At 38.7% G+C, this 18,084-nt stretch overlaps 1 pseudogene; it reads right to left on the reverse strand.

The window, feature by feature from the left end:
- LOC131737012 (biliverdin reductase A-like) overlaps positions 1-18,084 on the reverse strand; it is a 35,046-nt pseudogene that overhangs the window by 14,469 nt on the left and 2,493 nt on the right.

The following is an 18,084-nucleotide window of genomic DNA, read 5'->3' on the forward strand; positions in this document are numbered from 1 at the left end:
AACGTGGACCTGTGGCAATATTTGAGGAACTGTACAAGAGGTGACAATTGGCTGCACAAAGATCACTAATCTCTGTAGCCAAATTTTGGAAAAGCGCTTTGAAACAGACTAAAGTTAAAAGTGTAAAATATTGTCAGGGTGTTAACAATGAAAATAAATTACAGGAACGTTATTTAAGCAGTTGTAGCAACATGTGGGGACGTGGAACGCTCTATTTTTCGGAACCACGCTACTTACTCATTAAAGCAACTAACAAAGCATGCAGAGAAGGTTAGGCGGCATTCTGATAGGAGGAAGCTGACCCCAAACAAGAGGCTGCTGGTATAAAAAAGCTGAGTAAGACGAAGACACTGATGGAAAAAAAACAAAGAATATAGCTTCCAGACAAACCTGTCCTAGAAGTCTATCACCAAACAGTCTGAGGTCCTACATGAAGATACCCACCGGTTCTCGTGGAGCATTGGGAATGTGGTCAAGGGTGCCAGAATCAAATCAGAACTTAATGTTTCTCACACGGCCTAGTCCTGGGGTTCTTTCCTCAATCCAGGTCAGCGGCCTATGAGAAACAATTTGGTGAAAACAAAGAAAGAATCAAACTATATACTGTAGGGCTTTCAATATTATTACTGAGGCTCAACTTGTTTCAAACTGACAGAATTCATTTTATATTAATTTAATCTCAGGGTCTTATGCTCAGCCAATGTACACAATTGGTTTATCTGGTGTGATCACCCAAGAGAAGACCTTTGGATATTACAGAAAGTCCCTGAGTCTGGAATGCATTTGTTATATTTTCGTAGAAGACAGCAAGAGGAATCCAGTGACATATGATATGTGTTATTTAAGCTGAATTAACTGCTCTGTCTGGTGCACCTCCAAAAAAAAAAACATAGGTGATTCAAGAATAATTATTTTAAAACAATACACACACCTTACGTAAACAGTTGTAGCAACACATGGGAACATGCAACACAATAAAATAAAAAGGTCCTTATGTACCCTTTAATTCTATTTCAATCCTAAAATTCTAGGTGATGCGAAACTTTTGGCCCTAGCTTTAGAGTATTTGATTGACATACGATATGTGTCATGAAGTTTTAAGTGCCCTGTTCTGGTAGAAATGTGCTGCGTTGACTGAGGGAAAAAATAACAATAAATAAATAAATAAATAAAACATAGCAGTCTATCAGCCCTGGCAGTGTTCTGTGAACAGGATAGAGACTATATTCTCCTCCACGCTTTCTCTGTCTCAGCTCCTTGCTTAATAGGTTGTGGGCCCTCTGTATGGTGTCATTTTCTTGAGGCGTACCTCATGTGCATTGCTATGATATGCTAATGAATTCCATAGCGCACGCCTTAAGGGGCATTCACTCAAGTGAATACCACCTTACATGTAAAAATAAGGTGCACATTAAGGTATGGTGTAAATGCACGCCTTATTTCTAGGAGGCTGTGTGGTCCGGTGGTTAAAGAAAAGGGGCTTGTAACCAGGAAGTCTCCGGTTCAAATCCTGGCTCACTCACTGACTCACTGTGTGACCTTGAGCAAGTCACTTAACCTCCTTGTGCTCTGACTTTGGGGTGAGAAGTTGTTGTAATTGACTCTGCAGCTGAAGCATAGTTCACACACCCTAGTCTCTGTAAGTCACCTTGGATAAAGGCGTCTGCTAAATAAACTAATAATAATAATTTCTACTTTTAAGAAGGTTTAGTGAATGAGGTATATATAATTTGCATCTCATTGATCTGAGATATGTATGCATTGTGTTATAAACGTTTAGACAGAATGGCAGACATATATTACAGGACATAATAATATTTGTAGGTCAAAAGTGGCCTGGTAGCTTTTTCACTCACCAATAAAGTGTCTACATGTCAGTTTGCAGACAGGTTTCAGGGCGAAGCATGGGGGGCTAATTCAAGGTTCTGAAACATTCAATACTATATGTAGGCAATAATGATATATATTAATTACCATGAAGAGATTCTTCTGTCAGGAGGCTTAACTGTAATTATATGTCCGGACAATAGATTAAAATCATATCTGGGATGTGGATGGAAGGATGATACTGTCACGTTCGAGTCTTACAAAGGTAAAACTCAGGAGGGAACAGTACTACTAGTGGTTTATGTTCATGCACTGGGCCCGAGTGAAATTAACACATTGAATCCACTAAACGTTATGAGAAACAAAAACAGACATGATACTTGTATTAGGATAACAGTCTCCTTCAGAGAGACTATGTTTAATCCAGAACAACAATAATAATATTACAACGTTTTTAACAATGTTTTATCTGAAACCATTCCCAATTAGGAATATTACTGCAACAACAATGTTTTATCACTTTTGAAAAATATCATACAAGTATTAAAGAACAATCTAACGAGAACACCGTGTAACAATTTTTTTTATTTATTTTTGGTTCCTGGGTAGTAAGTGTTATTTCCTAATTGCTTATGCCTCAAAAGTATAGAAAATGGCTATTATTCCCCACAAACTTTGCTTTAGTGACCAGGAGTGCTATTTTGAAATGTACCTATTTCCAATGAGAAAACGGGCGAATTTGTGTCTTTTCGTTCACATAAAGTCAGAAAAAAACAACATATGAATCCAAATTAACATGTATTTATACTAAAGTAATACAAAAATGACTACAAAAGATTTAGAAGTGAGTAGTTTTTCGAGATTTACGATTATACTGTAAATCACTTTCACGAATCAGCCCCCAAATGTAGTCTCCCATCATGTTCTCGTTATACTGTCCTTGGTAGCGACGTTCAAAGTCCAGTATATCCTGGTGGAAGCGCTCGCCTTGCTCCTCCGAGTACGCTCCCATGTTCTCCTTGAATTTATCAAGATGAGCATCAAGGATATGGACTTTGAGGGACATCCTACAGCCCATTGTGCCATAGTTCTTCACCAGAGTCTCAACCAGCTCCACATAGTTTTCGGCCTTGTGATTGCCCAGGAAGCCCCGAACCACTGCGACAAAGCTGTTCCAAGCCACTTTCTCCTTACTAGTGAGCTTCTTGGGGAATTCATTGCACTCCAGGATCTTCTTTATCTGTGGTCTGACGAAGACACCGGCTTTGACCTTTGCCTCAGACAGCTTAGGGAAGAAGTCTTGAAGGTACTTGAAGGCTGCCGACTCCTTATCTAGAGCTCTGACAAATTGTTTCATAAGGCCCAATTTGATGTGCAGTGGTGGCATCAGCACCTTCCTGGGATCCACCAGTGGCTCCCACTTGACGTTGTTCCTCCCCACAGAGAACTCGGTCCGCTGTGGCCAGTCCCGCCTGTGGTAGTGCGCCTTGGTGTCCCTGCTGTCCCAAAGGCAAAGATAGCAGGGAAACTTGGTAAAACCGCCTTGGAGACCCATCAGGAATGCCACCATTTTGAAGTCTCCTATGAGCTCCCAGCCGTACTCATCATACTTCAAGGCGTCCAGCAAGGTCTTGATGCTGTTGTAATCCTCTTTGAGGTGCACCGAGTGAGCCAGGGGAAGAGACGGGTACTTGTTACCATTATGGAGCAGCACGGCTTTGAGGCTCCTAGATGAGCTGTCAATGAAGGACAGTATAACGAGAACATGATGGGAGACTACATTTGGGGGCTGATTCGTGAAAGTGATTTACAGTATAATCGTAAATCTCGAAAAAGACTACTCACTTCTAAATCTTTTGTAGTCATTTTTGTATTACTTTATTATAAATACATGTTAATTTGGATTCATATTAAAATCAAAATAGCACTCCTGGTCACTAAAGCAAAGTTTGTGGGGAATAATAGCCATTTTCCATACTTTTGAGGCATAAGTAATTAGGAAATAACACTTACTACCCAGGAACAAAAATTGTGTTACATAGTGGAATCAATTAAAACCAGTTACTGCTTTCAGTTAGGCATACTAATCTAACTAAACCACTCTATACAATGCATGTACTAATTATGCTCCTTTTTAAAGACATCTACTGTACATTTCAGGCAATGAATATATGCCTACCCTCTTCTTTGAGGTGTAATTGGTTCAGAGTGGGCAGGTGATGTCAAGCAGTAGGTAAAGGCTTTTCAGGCAGTCTCGAATCAGGATTCAACTGCAGAGGCTGGGTTCAATTTCTCACAAGCTCACTTTGGTATTGTTTAATTAAAGTTTTTATGTCCTATTTTTCAGCTGCCTACCCACCTTTCATGACGTCACCACAACCCTCCTGCTTATGCAGTATGTGGTTACAATGTGTCTGCTAGCTATCAAGCTTACCTAAATGTTTAAATTCATACTTCAAAATATTTAGCAAGTTAAAAAAAATGCACTTACTATGCTAAGTAAATATAATTATAATGCATTAGTTTGAGTATATAAATCATAAGCTTATCACATTTAATTAATAAGTTTAGCATTTGAATTATACATCTTGACTTAACACCTTCACAAAAAATATTTCCTCAAAAACTCGCTTTTAGCAAACGACACCGCAAGACCAAATAACACCTTTACCTTTTGATTGATAAAAATACACTGCCTAAATGGCCATTACAGGGTATAAGTTCATTTTTCAGAGAAAATGTACCAGAAAGCATAGGTTTATTTTTAATTATAGAAAATGCAGTATGCAACTATACTTTATGATAAAAACTATTTAACAACAAGCAGGCAAGCTCTTCTCTTCAGGTCAAGAGGGACCCAATCTTTTCCTGTTCTCCTCTTCTCCCTCAAACAGTAAAGCTGGTCCCAGGCATCCAGTGTCTTGCATCACAGGTATGGTGATCTCTCTCTGGTTGGCACCTGTAATGTACTACAACTCCCTCAGTAAGCTCCCTATACTGCAGGCATACCATGCTTCCCATGGCTCTCCAGTCTACTGGCTGTTTACACTTGAGACAGGTTGCTCTTATTATTTCCTTTCCATTTAAATCAAGAACTAACCTCAGTATAAGCACAACATCTTCCAGGGGAACACACTCTTTTTAAATAGGCCTTGTCTTTGCTGGCACTTGTCACAACTACAATCTGGGTGTCTCAGAGGCGCTTGTTTATTCCTGGAATTTATTAAACCAAATCTTTTGGAATCCCCTGCAGGACAGTTATGGAAGGTCCCCTACTTATTCATTTCAGTCTGCTCACAAAGATATACTAATCTGGGCACACCATGGGCCCTTTTAATGTCTCTAACATAATATGGATTCCATAACTGCCACGTTCCACACCTCTTTGTTGTATTCACAGCCAGTGGGTATTTGCAACAACAGATTAGACAAGGAGCCTACCTGAACACCAGTATTCTCCACACCTTGCCAGGCTCAAGGGTTTTGATCAACTCTGTGACAATACTAACCAAACAAATTTTGAGTGCATTTATTCAATTGAGCCAGCATAACACGGCTATAAATGATATGTTTTATTGTAAGTAATACTTACTGTATTCATTCTAGGTATACAAGTGGAAAAATACTGACACAAATTGTGGTTAGCTGGTGTATCTAAATGTTCTAGGCATTGACCCTGATCCAGATATGCAGGCACAGCATGTTAATATAGATAAGCATGGCCTTGGTAATAAAAAGCTTGCACTAAGATGATGCTTATATGGAACGAGTTGTATAGTTATGTTGCAGGAAATGTGTGTGGGGGTTGGGGGGGGGGGGGGGGGGTATTGACTGTAAGTGATATACAAAGAACAGCAACTTGTACAGCAGAGTGTCCTTGAACATTCTGTTAGGTGCATCCGATGTTATCAGATAATAAGTATGGTAACCAATGGAGGAGCCTGGGGGCTGTGTGCTAGTGGCTATAAATATCAAATGAAAAGGGTGCTCCTTTGTAGTTCTCTGTACTGTAGAGGGCCATCTGATCCATGGGACGGCATTGTAAGCTATGAAGATTTCTACTGAATAAAAACTACTCTGTTGAGAAAAATAGTAAGACAGTGCAAATGTTCTCCTTAACCACACCCTACAATGTTCACATTAAATGATTTGTTCTTAACAGTATTTTTTATTATTATTATATCAAAATTACCAAATACTGAATGCTCAGTAAAGCAGATAGACAGACAAAAAAAATTCCCCAGGAAAATTATGTTTTCAAATATTGGAATTACTGCACAGCTAAGTTAATACCCACTTATTTTCCTTTGTTAGAAACTGTGCTGTTATTTTAATATATTTGTATTCTTTCTCTTCCTCCATTTCAGCTGCTGTGTGTCAGCTCTCCAAACAGGCCTACCAGCCAGGTCAGACGTGCTATCCCACCGAATGAGGCAAAACCAAACCCTGGCTGAAAGGAGCCCCCTGCATGACAAGAAATACAAGAGACAACTAGCTCCTTGTGAAAACACTAATGACCTATTGATACTCGCCCACGTTGCTGGATATTAAAAAATATGAAAGCTTACTTGCTAGCCAAGGTGCAGTAAAATGAAAAGGTATCTATCTTTCAAACTGTATTATAATTTTCAGTGGCTGTCATCAGAAATGAACAAAGAAATGCAATATGAAAACTATAATGGGATTAGTGACAATGGTTGTGAAATTTATTTTTAAAGTGCTATTCAATTAACATGAAAATAAGGGTTTAATTGTTCTGTAGCACGCAGTGGGTTCCATGGAAAACTTCCCCCACACTTCTGTACTGGGAAGCACGGCAAAGTATATTACAGTTATCATGCAGTGCAGCTTGAAAACCAATACTTTTTTTTTTTTTTTAAATCAGTTTAAAAAAAGTCTCATGCCATTAAGGTATTAACAGCTCTAAAAAAATAAAAAGTCAGATAGCAATTAACAGTGGGTGGGAGATTAAAAAATATTAACAATTTCCTATTCAAAGTTCGGTTTTCAAACATATGGCTCTGGGTCCCATCTTGTTCTGCAGCACAAACCACATTGCAGAACGAAGGTGCTCCTGAATTCTGCACAATAAGTGGTAGAAACCTTTGAAATTGGTCAATGCATCCGTTACCGTCGTGAAGCGCTCATGCCAAAAAGATTGAATGGCAGCCACCAATTTATCTTTTTAGACTTTTTGATTGACAATGAGGCTAGTAATGTATAGAGGCTGTATTGTCTCAAAGCTTCAGGTATAGAAATCTGATACTGAAAGGTCCTCCCCTTTAAGAGTATTTTTCTGTAAACCACATCTTGAGTGAGCACATAGTATATATGTGTTGGATCAGATTTCTCTAAATCTAACTGCCAGTACATCATGATCATTGGCCTGATCTTTCCATAGTACATTCTCATCAAAAGGCATAGAAACCACATGAGTCATTACCCACATACATTATTGCTCCCTTCCTGTGGCACAGAGATCCTGGAGAGGGAATCTGGAGCCACATTCAACTCGCCGATACTCAACCTGGAAAGTAAATTCTTGTCAGCGTAATGCCCATCCCACCAAACGAGAACTTGGTTTTGGATTATTAAAAACAAATGTCAATGACACATGATCAGTTACCACTGTAAAGAACCTTCCATCACCATACAGGCTCAATTTTTCAACAGCCTATATAACTGCCAAACTCTTTCAGTGGTTGAATAATTTTTCAGCAGTGTTCTGCTAACATATGCAATCACCTTTCCTTGTTCTTTATCTACTTGTGTAAATTTTTTCTCCATTCTTGCATTTGGGATTTAAACAGATCCAATTCATTCATTGAATAATTTATATCCACCAGCTTACTATGATTAGTTTGTTCATTGGCTTCTAATGCAACAATTTCTTCAAACATATCAGACAAATCAGCTAAACTGGTTTCATCTAGCATTCACATAAATGCACATCTTTCAAATCTGTGCTCGTTCAACTGCTTGTTTTGTTTTCACTGTTCAGGGAAAAAAAAAAACGTAATCTGGCTGTCCCAGCCTTTTTGCTCTGCGTACAAGTAGCGCACTGCATTGAATATTCCTAATATGACTACATTTTAAAAAAAACAAAAAAACAAAAAAAAACATTAAAACCAGAGTTTTAGTACTTTTCATTTTCAACAATATAAAATATGTGCTACAGTGTTGCCAGTGATATAGGAATATCCCTATTATTTCCATATTATACATTTTTGGAGAGGTTAGCTGCATATAGTAACAGAAGTTAATGTGAAACAAAAAGAGGCTATATTTGTTGCTTGACTTGTGAAATTTACTGTAGTTTGAATGATCGATTTCTGCCCCATGTTACTATAAGGGTTTATTCAGCTAGGTTTAATATCTCACAAGACTAAATGAAATTCTCTTAACACTACTTATAGAAATAACATGTAGGCCTACAGTCTGTTCTTGACACCGTCATATCTAACCAAAATGCTAAATCCTATCGACTGTGCACCACCAATCTCATTTAGTTTACACATCACAGCCCACCAGAATTGGTATGTAACATCCAGTACACACTCATTTTTATTTTTCAAATTGCTTCCCATCTACCTGGCCTTCTGGTGTGTTTTTTGTATGTACATCAAGCGAAGTTATATAAAAATACTTTCTACATATACAGGGTGATTAGAAAGTAAGTTTACCACATCAATGCATTGTGTGTTGATGTGGTAAACTCAGTTTTTAATCACACACTCTCATTATAGGAAATTAAGTACCTAAAACAGTATCTTGTTCAAGCAAATCATTACTGTTAATTAAAATCAGGTTTCCCTCCCAAGGACAAAATGAAGTTGCCATATCAATTGCTTTGTTTTATTTTAATTGAGCAACAATCGTTGTCCCATCTGGGGTGCCAATTCTGTAACTACACCATTAGTATTGACTACAAATATGTATTTTCTTTGATAAAACCAGAGATTATGACTGGTATCCATTATTCAAACAGTAGTCAGTACCAAATAGACTAAATCACACGTCACACACGTTGTGTGTTTGAAATAAAGCAAAGCCTGCTTTATTGACAAAGCAATTGACAAAACAATACACACTGCCATACATGGTCCTGCAATTAATGTTCATAAATGAAACCCCAGCTTACTCATGGTTCCCTTTTCCAACCAAGTGATCTCCCATCAATATCCAAGACCTGTTCCTGATAGCAAGCTGGTACAGAGGTGCTCCACAACTGCATTCCACAGTAATTGTAATCCACAAATTTAACAGAATAAATGTCAGGTAATATCTCAGTTTGACACTTGATTCCAATGAAGATTCAGTCAAAATCCAACTCTATTCCAAACCCTGGTTTGCAAGGACAAAGCACAACTAAACTCCAAGGCACGACCATCTTGTAAAGTCCTCCTGAGGGCTTCTATTTGTAGCAGCTGGGTGTGTCACATAATCTTGTTAAGGAAGCCTGATTCAATTAACTTTAAATGATCAAGTCTGTTACTATATATATATATATATATATATATATATTCGATTCGATGTATACGGATGCCCAGCTGGGCCTTATTGCATACACGGCTGGACACCTGTATACATAGAATATACGGATGCTTCGGTGCTTTGTGCATTCAACACCCGAGAAGTCTGTATATTCAACGTATACGGACACCCTAAAGGGCCTTAATGCATTTAAAATCCAGGTAAAATAGTGGATTTGAAGAAAAAAAAAGCATAAATCATGTTTAAGGCAAAAATAGTTTATTAAATATCCTTATGCCTAGTCCAATGTATAACTTTGAATTACACACTAAGTTAAGATGAGTAAATTCATTCAATTAAAACTAAGAAGAAAGTAAATCATTTTTTTTATAGTGTGCACATTGCCATTGAAAAAATACACCAGGGAGCAGAGTTGAGATGTTATTTTTTCTTCCTGTCAGTGCAGATACACTGAGCAGAACAGATGTGAGGAATAAAAATAAATTTGGATTTCAGTAATTTGTTCAAGATTTGTGTCAGAGAGGGGTGGATAATGTGCACAAGTGTCTTTTTATGTTTTTCTTTAGCTTTTACAAACTGCTAAAAATACATTATTTGAAATGACAAAGTCAGGGTCAGTGAGCATAAAGACAGTGATTGTTTTTTGGGGGGTATTTTTTTCTGTTTTGCTCTCTTCCAGTTCGTTTAATTGTTCTTCATCCAAATCGGCATGTTTACTTACTACTTTGGGATTTTTTGCAGGTAATTGGTCACTCAGTTTTATAGTTACAGCTGAACATCTGTAAGTGAATGTAAGCAAGACGGCTACTGGTACTTAGTTTAAATTCTGTGAGGCAGCTCAGTAATTTAGTATATGCGACAAGGCTCCAACTGGCCATATTCATCCAATATACGGACAGCTGGAATCTCGCTCAACCAATCACATTGCTTGTTTCACATTCCATTAAGAGCCCTGGATTATAAATATATATCTACACGCACGCAAGCACACACACACACACACACACACACACACACACACACACACACTATAATGTATTATATATTATATAAGTAGCTTTCGAGTTATGGTGGGAGAAACTTGAAAGCAGATATCATCTTTCTGCAGGAGTGTGGTATTTCGTCGAGCCCTGATTATAGGGACCTGAAGGAGAGTTGGACCCTGGGGGACTCCTTCTGGTCGGGCTCCAACATAGCCAGAGCCGACGGAGTAGGTATCCTGTTTAAAAACCCATTTATTACCTCCCGCAGCAGCAGGGTGGTAGAACCTGGTAGAATTCTGAGCGTGGATGTGACATACAATAACACTCCCCTCAGTCATCGTGTCAGATGACTTCAATTGTGCTCTAAGGGACGTAGACCAGAGCAGGCCACGCAACGACCGCTCTAGTAGAGTTTTGTCCTCCGTAATATCTGATTTCTCCCTGTGTGATGCAGGTAAGGACCTGGTGCCTCCCTTTACCTGGGTGAGCTCATCTGGGACCTCCTTCTCCCGTATAGATCTCGTCCTGCATACCAGCTCCCTTACGAAGATGGCAATAGACACCCAGGCCATCTTCTTCTCTGACCATAGGCTCCTGTAGGTAACATTGCAGGTCCCTCAGGCCTCCCAGATGGGGTCAGGGGTCTGCAAATTAAACACTTCCTTACTCAACAACCCCTCCATAGCTGCAGCCTATAAGAGCAGGCTTGTTGAGTGGACCACTTTGCGTGACCTATTCAACTCCCCTATAGAGTGGTGGGAGATGGTCAAAATGAGAACTAAGGGTTATTTCATAGCAGCAGGCAAGAGGAAAGCAAAAGAAAGGAGGGCCAAATATAAACACTTGAATGCTACCCTCCAGCGTCTGAGCCTGCTACAGCTTCGGGGGTTCCCTGTAAGCGACGAGATAGCCCAGACCAAGTTAGATCTTTCAGTGCTTTGTAGGGAGGAACAATGAAAGGTCATGCACAATGCAAAAGTGCAAAAAATGGAGGAAGATGAAAAGTGTACCCGCTTCTTCTTCCAGAAAACGAGGGAGAAGCGGCACTTGATGTCCTCCATGCTCGACAGCAGTGGGAGGATAGTAAAGGATAGTGAGGGAGTTAAAAAAGTGGTAGAGAACTTCTATAGGGACCTATATAACATCAAAGCTACAGATGACACCCTGATAGAGTGGTTCCTGAGCCAGTTGGAGCCTGACTCAGTGTGGGATAAGGAGGAGGAGGAGAAGAACCCAGAACTCACATTGTAGGAGCTGCAGGAGGGGTTCAATGCACACCCAGGAGCTCACCCAGGCGGAAAAGACCATGAACACCGGTAAGACGCCAGGTCCAGATGACATCCCGGGTATTACCATCTTTTTTGGGACACGCTAAAAATCCATTTAGCGGAGGTCTACCGAGCGGTCTACAGGGAGAAGCGGTTGGGCCCTTCTATGCGGGAGAGTGTAATTACTCTCCTTCATAAGAAAGGGGAAGTTAAAGATCTACGGAATTGGCGCCCAATCAGCCTCCTTTGCGTGGACTACAAGATATTAGCCAAAGCTCTGATGCTCCGGCTACAAGTACACCTCCCTTTGGTCATTGGCCCCGACCAGGCTTGTGGTGTCCCAGGGAGGTCCATCACCGATATTTTAATGTTAACAAGGGACATTCTGGCTTATTCTAGAGAACGGAACCATCCCCTCTGCCTGTTCAACCTTGACCAGAAGAAGGCGTTCGTTAGGGTAAGCCATGAATATATGTACAAAGTGATGGACCAGATGAAGGCCTGTGCGGATTGGAGGATCGCCGGACTTCAGGATGTGAAGATGGAATAAAACAAAAAACTGGAACCGCTAGCTCCAAGGAGCGGGACTACGGGGAACCGCTAAGCCTTTTATTTATTTTGTCATGCCAGCATTCTGCCCTTTTTAGCTGGCATGACCGTTTTTGAACGGTGCCCTGGTTTTATGTAGTCATTTTGTTTCAGTTTTATGGACTTTTATTTGATTTATTTTGAATGTTTTATTTGATTTTGTTTTCTTTTTTATGTATCTAAAAGATTTTTAATGTCAACTATTAAAAGTTACATTTTAAGTGTTTTAAAATTTTAGAATTTTAACTCACTGTTTTACACACTGTCCCTTTGCCCCTGTCCCTTTTTAGTTTTAGTTCTATAGTTTTATTGTTCTGTTTTATGTTCACCTTTGAACCTTTTTAAGAGAGAACTCCCCAGCCCTCACAAGCACTGTTTTTTTTTATAGATGTTTCTTTTTCCAGTCACTTTTAAAGTAGCACAGGTTTTATCATGTTCATTTTAATCGGTGTCTGTTTTAACCTTGTACAAAGCACGATTGTCTTGGTGTTTTTAAATGTATTTTAAATGCTTTTAAAACAAAATGTATGTCTGTATGCATGAATGTCATCTTTAAAAGAAATGTAAAATGAATGAAAAAAAGAATGGGTGTAAATTGTAAATATGTAAAATCTCAATAAAAGAGTATTAAGGTGGGAGAAAGCAATAAGTATATGTAGCAGGGTGATTGCCCTGCACGTGTGTATTTAGTGTTGGTATAATTTGTATGGGGAAATGGGTTTATTGTGTGTCGTTTTGGAGTTGATTTGTTTAATTACATGTTTACAGACGGGCGCTCGATTGAGACTTGCTGCCTGCTAGGCTTGGTTGAGGGGAAGGGCAGCAAGTGATTGGCTGTGCTGGACCTCAATCAGCAGCTGGGCGGGTCTTGACCGAGTGTCCGCCAGTTTAAAAACATCCGCGGGAGATAGTTCGGGGCAACTGCAACGCCATGCCAGAGGGGAGAGGCGTATACTCGGGAGGAGAGGGTCCGCGCTGCAGGAACGACAGCTACGCAACCCTGAGACTGCAAGCGGTGTTTGTGAAGGCAATGCCCAGCCAAGGCCATATGAAGCAGCACAAGTTGTTGTATGAATACCGGCTCATCAGTAGGTTAGTTAGGGGATAGTGATCCCATGTGATGTATAGCGAGGGTTACGTAGTGTAGCCGGTTCCTGGAGTGGGATGCCTCGTTTTAAGGCTAGCGCTTGCCCTTTGGAGCACCTTTTATTTGTAGTTTTTGTACTGTGTTTTATTTTGACTTTTGTACAGCTTGCTGTATGTGTCCTCTGTGCGTTACCATGGCTGGTAACGTCACATGACCACCTTTTATTTCGTTTCTGTTTGTATTAATAAATCCTGCGCGCATGTGCTGGCGTTTCAACTCCACCCCCCAGTTGTCTCTCTGTATTACTAAACAGCGGCTACCCACACACGTGACATGAGACCCTGTCACAGTATAGAATTATGGGTAATTGGGATCTGCAGATTTCAGCATAAGAGCCAATCAAATTGCGTGAAAGTCACCAAAAGGCTTCTACATTTACAGCGTTTTTTAAAAGTACAGCAACTGCAGACATGTTTCACCCTGTGGCTCATCAGTATAAGGTGACACTAAGCAACTATAGTAAAACTACAAGAGGAATTCACAGCCCAAGGATAAAGTCTCCTGAATCCATATACATTTCCCTACAACTAAATGCTCAGTGTGACTCGTTATAATAGAGAGTTACAAAACCACATCATTAAATTTAAACTTGGAAAACTGTTTAGGCTACTTGACAACCGAACAGAGAAAATAAGTGTTTAAATCTTGGTCTTGATAATATCATTTCTGTTTTCTAGCCAAAGTAAGACTAAATATTATGTTGCTTTTATGTTACATTTAGGTTTTATGTAATTGTCACCATTCTTTTTCATCAGTATTACTTTTTTTTTTCAGATCAAAGTTATTGTGCCACCTGGTTTGAAACAACACCATATGGTGTACAGCCAGGGTGTTTTTCTAATTCTAAAGAAATGCACCACCTTGTGGTTCTACGGGGGATTTTTCACAAATTAGTTGAATAATGATTAAAAACTGACCGGTAACATGTGGCGCACCCCAGTATGACGCAGTAAGAGGGAAGATTTCCATGGAACCCACTAATAATCCCCATAGAATATAGCTATTTTTGTCATCTTATCAATTTTTAAACAGTGTGTTAAACATTATTCTCCTTACATTTTGTATTTAAGCAAATAGAGCAAGGTGATTAATGACTTACTCATTTTATTTAACTCTACAAGCTTTCAATACCACATTGGTCCCTTAATGAGGGGAAGATGCACAAGAAATATATACAAATTTGATATATGATGTATAAGAAATAAGACGTTAGGACAATTCTAGCTCTGGTTTCAAGTGGTAATTCAACATAAAGCATAATCTAATCTGTAAAACTAATAGCCAGAGTTTGTTTTTGTTGCACATCTCTGCATATATATACAAATAATAATAATAAAAAAATAGTTACAGCTTTTTGAATGGGGCCCATGATGCTCACAGCAGGTAAAAGGCAAAACATCTTGTTTAAAAAACTTCATCGTTTTTTCCCCTCAATTGTGTCTGGATGAAAGCATGTATGCCAATAGGGGAATCAGCTGGTTAATTAATGACAGAAAAGAAGGAAGGGAAAATGACCGAGGAGGGGCAACACTATCTGTCAACAGAAACAGAGATTTCTATAAACCTAGGGTAGTACTTTTCAGTTAATATTTTCATGAAAACTGTAACACATTGATAGTTTATCCTGTAAAATGAATGTATACTATTAAATATTCATTCAGTCACTTACAGATTTGATGCTCTAACATCACATAAAGAAGTTATTTTAGTTGGAGACTCCGTTATTAAACATGTTGGTAGATCCTTTAGAATTACAAAGAAAATAAATGTGAAATGTTTTCCAGGGGCCAGAGTCAAAGATATTACCTCTCAATTAGATAATGTAATAGAGCAACACAAACAGATCTCTACTGTGGTTTTACATACTGGCACCAATGATATAAGGTTGAGAGACTCGGAGATCCTCAAAAAAGATTTTAAAGAACTTGTTCAAAAGCCAAAGGAGTATGAGAGAAACATTATCATTTCAGGCCCCTTACCCGTTATGGGCAGAGGTTGTGAAGCTTTTAGCAGACTGTTCTCTCTTAACAACTGGTTAAAAGTTTGGTGTGTTGTGGAGAATATTGGATTTATTAACAACTGGGATATTTTCTGGGAAAGACCTAGTTTTTTTGGAAAAGATGGATTACATTCTAGCAGGACGGGTTCAACTCTTCTTGCTGAGAATTTGGAAAATAATTTTACTTCTTATCTTCTTAAGTGTTGACTACATTTCCCCAATCCTGGTATTCTTCCGGATTCTAAATACTTGTCTGTACAGAAAAAACATTATGTCAATATAATCTCTGAGCTGTCCTGTAATAATCATATTAAGACTATTAAATTAACATCCAGGCATTATAGCAGTAGGCACGGTAGTTCACCCCAAAGGGTTAATGTAAATAATCTTATTAGAGTCCCGACCATCACAGCTACACCTCCAGTAGTTGAAGATGTAAAATTATGCCTTGCCTTACTCAATATTCGCTCATTATTAAACAAATCCTTTCTTATCAATGATTTAATCTCACATTATAAACTTGACTTTCTGTTTCTGACTGAGACTTGGCTTAGTTTAGATGATAACATCTCCTTGATTGAAGCCTCTCCTTTAAATTATACTTTTGCTCAGAAAGCTCGTTCAGAAGGGCGAGGGGGTGGGCTAGCTACTATTTACCGAAATAATTATAATTGCAGACAAAAAAAATGGTGAGGAATTTTCTTCATTTGAATCCTTGTCTCTGCTATTAGCTAGCCAACCACCTATTCTTATTGTAATAATTTATCGCCCACCTAAACCTAGTCAGTTTTTTTCTGCCTGAATTTGCTGAATATATGTCTATACTGTCAACTAATTATGATAGGATTCTTTTACTTGGAGATTTTAACCTTCACATTGATAACAAAGCTGATTCAAAGGCTATTGACTTTTTAAGGCTCCTGGACTCTCTTGATTTTATTCAGCATGTTTCAGGGCCCACCCATAATCATGGCCATACCTTAGATCTTGTCATCTCTCAGGGTCTAGTTGTTAATATCTCATCCATAATTGATCCTAATATCTCTGATCACTCTTGTATTTTATTTGAAGCCATTGTATCGGTACCCAGAAAGAGTGGGGCCCACACTATTAAAAGCCGTGTCATTAATTCTTCAACTGTACAAAGGTTTTCTGAAATAATAAGTTCAGCTCCATCACTTCCTTTGCAGTCTCTGTCTACTGAATTATTAGTTGACAAATTTAACCACCTTTGCACTACTACTCTTCATACAGTTGCTCCAGTCAAGACTAGATTAGTTCCACTTAAACATAATGCTCCCTGGATTAACAATACTATCCGTCAAATAAAAAGAGACTGTTGTAAGGTGGAACGAAAATGGAGGGCTACAAAATTACATATCTATTTTGATATTATGAAAGATTATCTATCGAGGTACAATGAAGCTATAAGATCTGCAAGATGTGCATATTTCTCCAAATTGATTGAGGAAAATAAAAATAACTCCAGGGTGCTTTTCTCAACAATAGATAAATTGATAAATCCTTCATTCAAACCCATCTGCAACATAGAAGTGTCCTCGTCCAAGTGTGAAGAATTTCTCAACTACTTTGAAAATAAAATAAAGACTATTAGGGAACAAATTCCATCTTATGGTTCTAATTTAATTATTTCAGATAGACTGGGGAAAACAGTGATGGAATCATTTTCTTGTATTACTGCACAGGAACTATATTTCAGAACAGAAAATAGGAGGCACTTTTTTACACAGAGAATTGTGAGGGTCTGGAACCAACTCCCCAGTAATGTTGTTGAAGCTGACACCCTGGGATCCTTCAAGAAGCTGCTTGATGAGATTCTGGGATCAATAAGCTACTTACAACCAAACGAGCAAGATGGGCTGAATGGCCTCCTCTCGTTTGTAAACTTTCTTATGTTCTTATGTAACTAAACATGATTGTCATGCACATGAAATCCACAACTTGTATGTTAGATCCCATTCCAACAAGGTTTCTGAAGGATGTCCTTAGTTACTTGTGTAATGATATTCTTGCCATTATGAATAGTTCGCTGGAAAATGGAATAGTTCCGGCTTCTTTCAAAATTGCCCTGGTTAAGCCCCTACTTAAAAAACCCAACTTAGACAGTTCACTTCTGAGTAACTTCAGACCCATTTCAAATCTCCCTTTTCTAGCAAAAGTTCTTGAAAAGGTAGTGCTTAAACAACTTAATGGCTTCCTGATTACTAATAATATGTTTGAAAAGTTTCAGTCTGGGTTTTGTTCAAATCACAGTACAGAAACTGCCCTGGTAAGAGTAACAAATGACTTATTAATGAGTGCAGATTCAAATGCTATATCCATTCTTGTTCTTTTGGCTGCGTTTGATACTGTGGATCATTCCATCTTAATTGATCATCTTAAGGGATGGGTGGGCCTAGATGGTAAAGTACTAAACTGGTTTAGATCCTACCTTACAAACAGACAGTTCTTTGTTTCACTGGGGGAGTCTGTGTCGGGTTTAGCAAATATTACCTGTGGTGTCCCTCAGGGTTCGATTCTTGGTCCGATATTATTCTCTTTATACATGTTACCTCTAGGCCAGATTATTCATAAACATGCTGTAAATTTCCACTGCTATGCTGATGATACACAGTTATACATCTCTGTGAAACCTGGTGACATTAGCACAACATCAGCCTTATTTGAGTGTATCACTGACATCAAAACTTGTCCTTAAACTTTCTGCAATTAAACTCTGATAAGACAGAAGTGTTGATAGTAGGCTCTCAGCAACAA

This window comes from Acipenser ruthenus, chromosome 4 (genome assembly GCF_902713425.1).
Source record: "Acipenser ruthenus chromosome 4, fAciRut3.2 maternal haplotype, whole genome shotgun sequence".
Taxonomy (NCBI): Eukaryota; Metazoa; Chordata; class Actinopteri; order Acipenseriformes; family Acipenseridae; genus Acipenser; species Acipenser ruthenus.